The sequence below is a fragment of the Marmota monax genome, unplaced genomic scaffold (assembly GCF_021218885.2).
Source record: "Marmota monax isolate L192 unplaced genomic scaffold, Marmota_monax_Labrador192_F-V1.1 WCK01_AAM20220418_F8-fsc00001, whole genome shotgun sequence".
NCBI lineage: Eukaryota > Metazoa > Chordata > Mammalia > Rodentia > Sciuridae > Marmota > Marmota monax.
In genome coordinates, this window is record NW_026693777.1 from 22,379,694 (window position 1) to 22,392,838 (window position 13,145).

Sequence of the window (13,145 nt, forward strand, 5' to 3'; positions counted from 1 at the left end):
CAACCCAGTATTGCATATTGAATTTAGATGTGATAATACCTTGGTCTTCTAATCAGGAACAGTTCCTCAAGTGTTAAAGAGCACAGAGACTGGCTGGGTGTGGCACATGCCTTTAACCTAGTAATTTGGGAAGCTGAGGCAGGAAGACCCAAGTTTGAGGCCAGCCTCAGCAATTTAGTGAGACCCTCTATCAAAGTAAAAAAGGACTGGGGATGTAGCTCAGTGGTAAAGGGCCCCTTGGTTCAATTCGTAGTACAAAAACAAAACAAAACAAAACAAAACAAAAAACCCCACAAGCGCATAGGCCAGATATTTTGTAGAATGTCATTTAATTTGGATTTTGGACTTGTATAATATTTCATCATAATTAGATTCTGGTTATGCATTTTTGGCAGGAATCACAGAAGCAAAACTGCACCATTCCTAGAGCATCGTATCAGGAGAACATCAGGTCAATTGTCTCAATATTGCCAAGGTTAGCTTTAATCATAGTTGAAGGTGGTAGCCGCCAGATTTCTCCATTTGCAAAGTTAATATTTTTCCGTAAATAAATATTAAGTCATTTGTGCAGAAGCATTCTGATGGTCTATAAATATTCTGTCTGCCATCATGATTTTACCCAATAGTTTTAACATCTACTAATTTCTAACTTCATTGTTCTACATTTTGTAGTTGATGTTCTGTTGTAAATAAAAATGGTCTCTTATTTATTTATTTGTTCCTTCTTATCAGTATGAGCTCATGGATCTTATTTTGTTTAATGTGTTACACTCCGTTTTTATTGTTCTTTATCTTGATGCTAAAATGATCTTCAATTTGGCTAGAAAGGAAATTTTCAGGTTATATCTTGTTTCTTTTGACGTGTTCCAACTACTTTAAGCATTTTTCTAACTTCTGGCATAAGATATTCTGTGCTTGTCTTATTCTGTCTCTACCTCAAAAGGAAAGTTAAATGAACTGAATCTGCGTGCCAGATGAGCTCAGAGCTCTTGAAAAACCTAGAAAAAAAATGTGTATAAAGGTACCTTAATAGATACATATTATCTGCCCCTGCCATGTGTGTGCATGCAAAAAACAAATGCTTTTAGGATTGCTAATTCATAATGCTGTGGAAAATAAATCTTTTTTTTTTTAAGTTTGGTACCAGGAATTAAACCCAGTGGTGCTTAAACACAGAGCCACATCCCCAGCTCTTTTTATTTTTTATTTTGAAGGTCTTGCTAAGTTGCCTAGGCTAGCCTCAAACCTATGATCTTCTTGTCTCAGCCAATGCATAATGCTGAGATTATAGGCATGTGCCACCATGCCTGGATATAGCTTTTCAAAGTCAAAATTTAGATCACTAATTTTATTTTCTAAAGATTTTATTTTTAAAATGTCCAAAGTATAATAGTTGATGAAACAATACAATGACCACCCAAGTACCACTATCTAGAAGCTACATAAATATTTTGTTCCACTTGTTTTATCACATATCTGCCCGTGTCATTCCCTGTATCGAATGATTAATCCATATTATCAAACTATTATTTCATCTTATTTGGTTGATGCATTTCTTCTCCAGCTTTATTGAGGTGAGATTGACAAATTAAAATTGTATCTAATACTGGCACACACCTGTGATCCTTGGCTCTGGAGGCTGAGGCAGAAGGATCGAGAGTTCAAAGTCAGCCTCAGCAAAAGTGAGGCCCTAAGCAGCTCAGTGAGACCCTGTCCCTTAATAAAATACAAAAAAGGGCTGGGGGTGGGCTCAGTGGTCAAGTGCCCCTGAGTTCAATCCCTGGTAGCGCCCCCCTCCCAAATTCTATCTACTTATAGTATACACTGTGATGTTTTGATATATGTAGACATTGTTACAGGCATACCATGATCAAGTTGATCAATATATCTATCACTTTACAGTTACCATTTTGTGTCTGTGTGCTGTAAGTACATTTAAGATCCACTGTCTTAGCAAATGTCACCATGCTATACATTAGACTTCCAGAGCTCATTCATTCTGCTACCCCATGACTAGCATCTCCCCATTTCCTCCGTCCTCCAGCTCCTGGAATCTACCATTCTACTTCCACCTCTACGATCAACTTTTAAAGATTTCATATGTAAGTGAGATCACGCAGTGTTTCTCTTTCCTTTTCTGGTTTATTTCACTTAACATAAGGTACGCTATATCCACCCATGTTGGTGCAAATGACAAGACTTCCTTCTTTTTATCTTTTTTATTTATTTTTTGTGGGGTTCTTTTTTTGGGGAGAACTGGGGGTCAAACCCAGGGCTTTGTGAATGCAAGGCAGACACTTTGCCATTGAACTACATCCTAGCCCAATTTCCTTTTATTTAGTTATTTTTTGTTTATTTATTTTTTAGTAGTTGTAGATGGACAGCATGCCTTTATTTGTTTAGTTTTTTATGCAGAGCTAAGGATTGAACCCGGTGCCTCACACATGCTAGGCAAGTGCTCTGCCACGGGGCTACAGCCCCAGCCCAATTTCCTTCTTTTAAAAAGCTGAATAGTATTGGAAACTGAAATGGAGCAAATTATGAATAGTACTAAGCCTTATATATAATATCCTACTGTTTTTTTTCCTTTTCATGCATACTTATGAGAAAGTTTAATTTATGAATTTAGGTAATTTAGGTACAGTAAGAATAAAAAGAACTAATATTAAAATAGAACAATTATAATAGTATACAGTAATAAAAGCTATAAGAAAATGCTGTCTCATGCATTCTATTTTGTTGTTGTTGTTAAGGTGGAACTGGAGATTAAACCCAGGGGCCCTTTACCACTGAGCCACACCCAGCCCTTTTTATATTTTATTTTGAGACAAGGTCTCCATAAGTTACTCAGGCAAGCCTCAAACTTGATCCTCCTGACTCAGCCTCCAGTGTGGGCCATTGTGACCATCTTTTTTTTTTTTTTAAATGGGTTCTCTCTGTGCTACCCAGGCTTATCTTAGAACTCCTGAACTGAGGAATCTTCCTACCCCAGCCTCCCAAGTGCTTAGACTACAGGAGTGCACCACCATGCCCAGTTTCAGAATCTCTCTCTCTCTCTCTCTCTCTCTCTCTCTCTCTCTCTCTCTCTCTCTCTCTCTCTCTCTCGGTGCTGGGGATTAAACCCAGGGCATTGTGCATGTGAGGCAAGTGCTCTACCAACTGAGCTATATCACCAGCCCCAGAATATCTTATTGTACTTATTTTGTACTAATTTTCAGGCCAAAGTTGACCAGATATATCTAAAACCTCAGAAAGTTAAACAGAGAATAAGGGGAACTACTGTACCTCTGCTTTATTTTTAGAGCTTGCTCTTGGTTTGATAATTAGAGGGGGGTTTTCTGGGCGTTGAACCCAGCGCTAAACACACACTCTACCACTGAGCAAAAACTCAGCCCTAACTTTTTTTTTTTTTTGAGACTGAGTCATGCTAAGTTGCTGAGGTTGGCCTGGAACTGGGGATCCTCCTAACTTGGTCTCCTGAATTGCTGGGATCACAGGTGTGCACTGACATCCGGTCCAAGTTTAACATTTTTAATATCACAGTCTACCTTCAAATAATGCTGTATTACTTCAGATATAATGTAATAAACTTATAAAAGTGTACTTGTGCTTCTCTCTACCTGTCTTTAGTCTTATTGTCATATTTCTTATTTCTGCATTTATTATAAACCTACAATTTTGTTATTTTTAATTAACCAATTAATTATTCTTTAAAACATTTTTGTATTAATTTATTTATTGGTATTAAGGATTGAACCCAGAAGTATTTAACCACTGAGCAATATCCCAGCCCTTTTCATTTTTTTTTCCCCCTGGGGATTGAGCCCAGAGGCTTTTTACTACTGAGCTACATCCCCAGCCCTTTTTATTTTTATTTTTTGTAGCTATAAATGAACAGAATACCTTTACTTTATTTGTTTATTTTTACGTTGTGCTAAGAATTGAACTCACAAGCTAGTCTCAAACTTGCCATCCTCCTGCCTCAGCCTCTCATGTCTGTGGGATGATAGACACACACCACCACTCCTAACTTGAAAGTATTTCTTGAGAAAAAAAATTATATACACATTTTACCTTTTCTGGCACTGTTCATTTCTTTCTTTCTTTATTTTTCTGTTCATTTCTTTGCAAGGATACAGATCTCCAGTCTATTTGTGTTCCTTCAAGTCTTCTAATGATGCATTCTATCAGACTTCGTCTGAAAGTGCTACATTGCTAGGTGCAGTGGTGCACACCTGTCATCCCAGTCACTCGGGAGACTGAGGCAAGAGGCTCACAAGTTCAAGGCCAACCTCAGCAACTCAGCTAGACGCTGTCTCGAAATATAAAATAAAAAGGGCTGTGGTATAGCTCAGTGATACAGTACTCTTCGGTTTAATCTCCAGTATTAAAAAAAAAGAAAGTATTATGTCTTCAATTTTTTTGTGGGGATGGGTACTGGGGATTGAACTCAGGGGCACTTGACCACTAAGCCACATCCCCAGCCCTTTTTTGTATTTTATTTAGAGACAGGGTCTTACTGAGTTGCTTAGCATCTCACTGTTGCTGAGGCTGGCTTGTGAACTCTCAATCCTCCTGCCTCAGCCTCCCAAGCCACTGGGATTACAGGCGTGCACCACCTACGCCTTCAATTTTGAGTGATATTTCTGCCAAACATGGATGCTACGTTGTGGAGATATTTGAGAGTTGTTCTATCAGGCAGTGAATGTAGCCACAGTAACCTCTGTTAGATCTTTCAACCTGCTTCTACCTTGTTTTTATCTGTATTGTTCAAGTCTTCCTCAAGAATGTATATAACAGAGGTCAAAGATTTTGGCAGAATCTAGATGCAGAATTTGCCTCTCCTTCTTTGCAGTTCTCTCCTTTCCAGGATTTTCCACATTACTTTTCAGCCACTCTGAAAACCCCCATGATTAGCTTTCAGTTTAGTTGAAGTTCTAGTTGCTCCATTCCACATGGCAAGGGCAATGCCCATGAGGGGGAAAAAGTCATAACAATTGCAGATATATTCTAGTCCTTTCTTTAAAGGGTGGAGTGTCCTCTGGTTTTCAGAAGCTTTTGGTCTCTTCCTCTCTCTCTGTCTCTCTAGTGCCTTTAAATAGGTATCAGTTGTGTTTTTTCCAGAGACTATACTTGTTACTACTGGGCATGGAAGCATAGGCCGGTAGTTCTACCTACTCTGGAGGCTGAGGCAGGAGGATTGCTTGAGTTTGAGGCCAGCCTTGACAACATAGTGAGACCCAGTGTCAAAAAAAAAAAAAAGTTATCTCTGGGAGGGTTGGTTCTATGTGAAGTACTCCAACATTATCAAAAGAGAAACAGAGATAATTTAAAATTATGATCGTTATCTTCTTTTTTTGTTTTAATATTTATTTTTTAGTTTTCGGCGGACACAACATCTTTGTTTGTATGTGGTGCTGAGGATCGAACCCTGGCCGCATGCATGCCAGGCGAGCGCGCTACCGCTTGAGCCACATCCCCAGCCCCTCATTACCTTCTTTGAGTTTTTCAAATTTGTGGTCTCAAACCTATTACGTAGCCATACTTGGACAAGTTTTTCTCTGTAATAGTTTATTTCCTGGGAACGGGAGAGAAAATGTGGTTTCCCATCATTCTTGTTCTGAGCGGCAAGACTATCTTCTCTTCTGACAAAGGATTCTGTCAGAATGAATGCAAATTCTGTCAGCTGTGAGTCATAGTTCTCATCAAAAGCCTCATAATTGGTTTACTGACTCTCCACTTTTAGGTAAAGAAGAATTTCCCACCTCCTTTCAGAACAGAACTATTTCATTAGTTTTGAATGTTGGGCTGCTATGTATGATTTGGTTTAAAGGAAGTGTCATTAATTTTTTTTTAAGTTTATAAATAAACTTTAGTCTAGACAGTCACTAAGAGTCTCTAAAATTAAGTAACAATATATTTTAGTTGGTTAACTATAGTGATAGATGTGTATATAAATAATCTTTGGGGGCTGGGGTTGTGGCTCAGTGGCAGAGCACTTGCCTCACACACTTGAGGAACTGGGTTCGATCCTCAGCACAACATAAAAATAAGTAAATATAATAAAGATATTTTTAAAAAATAATAAATAAATAATCTTTGGTATAGAAATTCCCACACCTGGTGATCCTACTTGATAACAACTAGGATCATTTCATGAGTAAAATACTCCTCTGATTTCTGTTTGAACTTATTCAAGGGTCCATAATACAAAACTCTTTATTACTAATTTTTTTGCCATCAATATGGAAAATGCTAGTCTACATGATTTGATATTTTCCTAATAGTAATAAAAATAAAGACAAAGAGATTTGGGGCTAGGATGTAATTCAGTGCTAGAGACCTTCCCATGGATGAGCAAGGCCCTGGATTCAATCCCTAGTACTAAAAAAAGAAAAAATAAGGAAAGAAGAGAAAACATGCTGAGAAATGTACACTGTTTGTAGCAAATGTTACCTAAGTTCAAAGGCATGCATGGAACTCCATTGAAGAAAGGCCTCAGAGCTATAATTATAGTTTTAACCTCCTAAAATCAGACACATATACAGGAGATTGTCTTTGCTTAAGGGTGTATGCAGTCGTTTCTCTAAACTGTTGTAGGTGTACAAGCAGTCAGCATCTAGATATTCCTGTTCATCAAGGAGGTGAGAATTTTCATTTTAATTATGGCACTGGACTCGTTAATCATCTGCTATCATCTTAATCAGAAGGAATGAATACTCTAATAAACATTCACTTGAAACTTCCAGTGAACTAAGACACCATTTAAATGCAAAACAATACACTGATATAGGTCAGTGTGTTCCTTCCTGCTTGGTGTGCTTACCAAATTCATGAATATACTCTGAAGGTCTTTCATGGTAAAGGAAAAGTACTAGGTGATCTTTTTAGAATGTTAACTGAGAAGACAGTATCTCATCTTTTGGCTCACAAAAGCTATTCAAATACATGATGTAAAATGCTGGCAGATTGCCCCTCCTACCATGGAAGAATCTTAGAGGTACACAGCATGTCATATTATTCATTTGTGTAATTCTGTCAGTGTTCTATATGCTGCTTGTATCTTATTAAATGGTCAGCAAATATTTATTAAATAAGTCCATCAGTATTCAGCAAATTTTTGAACAAGTTGTTTAGGTAACAGGAAAAACTCAGAATCTGTCTTTTTTTTTTTAAGAGATCTGTGAGTCATGTTCAAGGGACAGTTGTCCCTCAGTATCTGTGGGGACCAGTTCCAGGACCCCTTCATATACTTTATATACTCATAATGCCTAATACAATATAAATGCTATATAAATAGTTGTTACACTGTATTCTTTTGGGGTAATGACAAGAAAAAAAATCCATATATGTTTAGTATAGACGCAATTTAAAAACATAGAATTATATGTATATGAGAACTTGAACCCAGGCATTTGCACATGCTAGGCAAATGGCCTACCACTAAGCTCCATTCCCAGCCCTTTTTATTTTATTTTAGGACAGGATCTCACTAAGTTGCTCAGGCTGGCCTCAAACTTGGTATCTTCTTTCCTTGGCCTCCCAAATAGCTGGGATTACAGACATATACCACCATACCTAACTTAAAAATTATTTCTGATCTGTGGTTGGTTGAATTCACAGACCTGGAATCCATGGATATGGAGGAGGTGTCAACTACATTATTATTGTTGCCCATTTTATTTCTATGACCACGATGCAGGGAATGTCTGTCTGTGTCCTTTATCCCCCAGATTCATATTTGAAATCCTAATCCAAATGTGATGAAATTTGGAGGGAATTCTTTGGAAGGTAATTAGATTTAGATGAAGTCATGAAGCCAGAGCCCCCCCCAACAATGTATTAGTGCCTTTAAAAGAAGAGAAAGAGGGGGCTGGGGTGTGGCTCAGCGGTAAAACACTTTCCTTCCACACGTGAGGCCCTGGGTTCGATCCTCAGCACCACATAAAAGTAAATAAACAAAAAAAAAAGATACTGCATTCATGTACAACTAAAAAATATTTTAAAAAAAGAAGAAGTTAAAGGATGGGACTGGGGCTGTAGATCAGTGGTAGAGTGCTTGCCTAGCATATGTGAGGCACTGGGTTTGATCCTTAGCATCACATAAAAATAAGTTAAATTAAATAATTTTTTTTAAAAAGAGGCTGGGCATGGTGTCACATGCCCATAATCCCAGCTATTTGAGAGGCTGAGGCAGGAAGATTGCAAGTTCAAAGCCAGCCTCAGCAACTAAATGAGGCCATAAGCAACTTACCAATACCCTGTCTCAAAATAAAAAAATAAAAAAGGTCAGGGATGTGGCTCAGTGGTAAAGTCCCTCTGGGTTCAATCCTTTGGTACCAAAAGAAAAAAAAAAAAAAGAAATTCCTGAAAATACTCTCTTATCACTGAGGATTATTTTGCTGTTCAGAAGAAGTCAAAAGTGATCCATTAATGTAGCATAACAGCATCTGAGAATACAAAGCATAGGGGAGTTTCGTTTTCCTTATAGCACTTAAGGGTATTTTTTAACTATTCATTACATCGAGATATTGGAATTTTAGTGCATTTTTGCAATATCTTGTTCCTTCTCTATGGTGTTTCATTATTTTAATTTCATTTGCTGATAGCACAATGACACCAATAAGACACAGCATGGGATGAAATAGTTCAGCATTACTCCTAGAATTTTAAAGCTTACAACATGGGGACTTAACCTCAACGAGTTAACATTCATTATTGGATATTGCATTTTATTCTGGGATTTTTCATTGTTTTTGTTTCATAGTCTAATTTTGCTTGTCTAATTTAAGCCATCTCAAAATCTTTTTTTAATATATTTTACTTATACATGGATGCAATATCTTTATTTTGTTTATTCATTTTTATGTGGTGCTGAGGATTGAATCCAGTGCCTCACATGTGAGAGGCAAGAGCTCTGCTACTGAGCCACAACCCCAACCCTCAAATTCTTTTTTTTTAAATTTTTTAGTATTTATTTTTTAGTTTTCGGTGGACACAACATCTTTGCTTGTATGTGGTGCTGAGGATCGAACCCGGGCCGCACACATGCCAGGCGAGCGTGCTACCACTTGAGCCACATCCCCAGCCCCCCTCAAATTCTTTTAGTTATAGACAAAGATGAGTTTGCACAGGTAATCATACAATGACTTTCATACATTTCTCCTTTCACAAAGAATATGAAATGATGTAGCATGGGGGATACTGAGGGATACGTTACTGGCATTTCTCAGCTGGGTTTTTACTGATTCGACCAGTAGCTTAACCATAAACACTATAAAAGTTGATCAAATACAAAAAGATAGAATATGAGGGTATTAGTACAAGTTCTTAGTCAGTGTAGAATGAAGACAAGGGAGGAGGATCACTCGCTGCTATAGTTTGGATCTTGAATGTCACCTGATGGCTCATACGTTGAAGTCTTGGTCCCCAGGGAGTTAAATGATGCAGCTGAGAAAGAAGTAGGTCAAAGGCCTTTCTGGTCCCTCTCTCCCCAAAGAAGTTTTCTTTACAGAGGGAAGGGGAGAAGGTAGGAGAGGTGAAGTACGAGGTTTTCAAAATTTCTCCTCCCTTCCCTTGAAGTAACTTACAGGTTGAAAAGTTTTAAACAGCATTGTCCAAGATGTGCTTTCCTGTCTAGAGAACAATCCCCCTATAAAAGGGGAAGGAGTGGAGCTCGTCACACAGCTAAATCCTTACTTCTGTGATGCTGTTGACTTGGACAGCTCATGTCCCTGGTAACTGAATAGAGAATGATACTTAGCCACAAAGTAACCTAGAAACTGCTCCCCCCTCTAAACAGCTGCCCCAACAGCTGTTTCAATGTCACAGGCATGAAAACAACGTGGTATTCAAAATTTAGGATTATAAATTCTTTTGGAAAAATTATATATATTTGTACCAGAGACTGAACCCAGAGGTGCTTAACCACTGAGCAATATCCCCACCCCTTTTCCTTTTTTAAAATTTTGAGACAGGGCCTTACTAAATTGCTGGGGTTAGCTTTTGAACTTACAATCCTCCTTCCTTAGCTTCCCAAGTCACTGGGATTTATATAAATTTTTGTTGTCATTGTTTGTTTGAGAAGGTATCTTGCTGTGTTGCACAGGCTGGCCTCAAACTCTGCCTTGGCAGTAGATGGGATTACAGACAGGCCATCACCCCACCTACCTTCAGGGGTTGTTGTTCACACATTAGTTGAGATACCAACAGCAAATATAACTGTAAATATATCTGGCTATGGAAAATACAAAATGAACTTGATATTTTGTGTTAATCCTATATGAACCCAGATATGGTTAGGACATAAATATTTTCAAATTCTGTCTTTACATTAGTCTTTTTTCTCTAAAATTTTCAAACAGGGTCTTGCAATGTTGTCCAGGCTATGGGCCTTGAACTCCTGGCTCAAGTGATCCTTCTGCCCTAGGGCCCCAAGGGCTAGGACTATGAACACACACTGCCATATCCAGCTTCTCTTTTGTCTTAAATGATATCAAGTATTATGACTAGGGGCTGGGGTTGTAGCTCAATGGTAGAGTGCTTGCCTAGAATGTGTGAGGCTCTGGGCTTGATCCTCAGTACCATGTATAAATAAATGCATAAATTAATTAAATGAAGGTCCATTGACAATTTAAAATAATTTAAAAAGTAGTATGACTAGAATTTCATGTCTCCTGTTGTTTTCTAAACATCCTGTCACATATGACATTAACAATTGCTTAAGCTGGGTGCAGTGGCACATGCACATGCATACCCTGTCTCGATATAAAATATTTAAAAAGAGCTGGGGATATGGCTCAACCATTAAGTGCCCTTGGGTTCAGTTGCTGGTACCAAAAAAAAAAAAAAAAGGCGGGGGAGGAGGTCCCCTAAAAGAACAATTACTTAATAATCCATTTTGATATATATGTTCTCACAAACACTGGATGAAAGAAACTGATGTGCAAGAAGAATTGTGGTACCGATGACATTTCTAATAAATGTGCCTCCAGTCGTTTCAAGAGACAAGCCTCTCTTTAACGTGCTATTTAGATAGATGAGATAGTTTAAAATAGTAGACTGGCATTCATTTAAGTGTGTGCTTTTGTTACATGAAGATCTCATTTCACATCTATATTTCTGCTTCTATGAACATGGCACATACATACATGAATATACCTGGATGCCAAAGACCAGAGGCCCATACCAAAGGATACTTCTCCTAGGTCTGAGGACACAATGAAAGTAACCAGAGGTAATTATATTTATTTTCTCCCAAGCTGTCGGCTAGAATTTCTATTTAAGCAGAAGAAAAGAAAGTTAGCCATCTGGTGTGAGCAACAGAAAGAAGGATCCATCAAAAGCCAGGTGGGGGGTGCAGGCTGGGAAAGACTGGAATTACAAAAGAAGCTAAACCAACAAAGGCAGTGAGAAGAAAATAAAAGCAGACAGCCAAAACAAAGAGGTGCTATCAACAGTGACACATCGGACAAATAGCAGCTTGCTATGAAGAATATAAGAGAGTACTGGTGCTCTTTGAAACATGAAACAACTATTTCCACCAATCTAATCCTTTAAGCCATGTATTCCTTTCTTTGGTCATTTGCCCTAAATTGCTGAAAGCAAATATAGTACTTGACAAGAAACAGCTTAAGTGATTTAATCCTTCAGCTTTCAGTTAAACTGAGATGAAGCAAATACCTTTAACACCATTAGCGCATAAATCTTTGTGATTTAAAAAACAAATAAATAGATCAGTGTGGCTTTTAAGAACAAATTTTTTTCTTTATTTCATTTTTTATCTTGTTTTTTCCTTTTTGTGTTTTTATTTTCTTTTTAATTTTTTGTATTCTCTGTACTATAGCAGATAAATCTTCAAATAATACAGAATTCAGTTAATTGGAGCCTGACTCCCTCTGCTCTCCCCACCACCAATACTGGCAGTTAAACCCAGGGCACTCAACCACTGAGCTGCACCCCCAGGCCGTTTCAAATTATTTTATTTATTTTTTGTGGCATTGGGGTTCAACCCAGAGATACTCTGCCACTGAACTTCATCCCCAGCCTTTTTCATTTTTTTATTTTGAGACAGATGCTTGCAAAATTGCCCAGGTTGGCCTTGAACTTGGGATCCCCCTGCCTCAGCCTCCCAAGTCTCTAGGATTACAGGCATGTATTACTGTGCCCAGTGCCTGATTATTTTTGATATGCTGCCGCAGTCCGGCTGCAGCAAAATAACCGGGGGGTGACAAACAACTTGTGTAGATTGATACAGCAGTAGTGGAAGCTGTTTATTGTAGCACAGGAGGGGTATATATACATTCCACACAGCTTATCTTAATTAACATAAACTAGGTACAGCAGTCAACCAATAAGGAATCTCCACACTTAATGGCTCGATGGTGTTACTTCACAAACCACTCCCTCTGGCAAAATGCCAGGCGCCATCCTGACTTGTTTACAGACCCTAACAATATGCATGGTGACATAATGTTACTCCAATAAAATTTAAATTCTCTGAACAAGTATGACTAAAAAAATCTTTCTTTTAATCCACTAGGAGTAAAACTCATTGATCAGACACACGACTAAAATTTTTATCCTTTACATTTTCCAACATTCCCAGTGTTTTGATATTTCAAAATATCCTCAAATATTCATTGTTATAATGTTTAACAAATGTGAAACACTTAAAATTATGGCTGACTCACTTGAATGTGGCTGTATATAGCAAATGGGGTAAAAGGACAAGGTGTTGTCAGGTTTCCTTTGTTGATTGCCTTAGGAATGTTTTCTAAAACTATTTTAATAATAGTCTCAGGGTAAAGAATATTGCAATAATAATTGGCATCTTTAACTGTATATATGTTTAAATTTGCTAGCAAAAATGTATTCCAATCACTGCAAAAAAATACACATGTAATATATATTTATATATGTAATACAATAGGGTCTTGGAACACTATATTTGTACTTAAAACTGTTTATCTAACTCAACGCAGAATGTTTATCACACATGTGCCACACCCATGTACACCACCAATTAAAAACTTTATTCACTCTTCAGCATGGCAATAAAATGTTTTGAATTTATGTTTCTTTTATATTTATACTATTCATTTCTTCACCTTTTTTTAAATTTATTTTTAGTTATAGGTGGACAC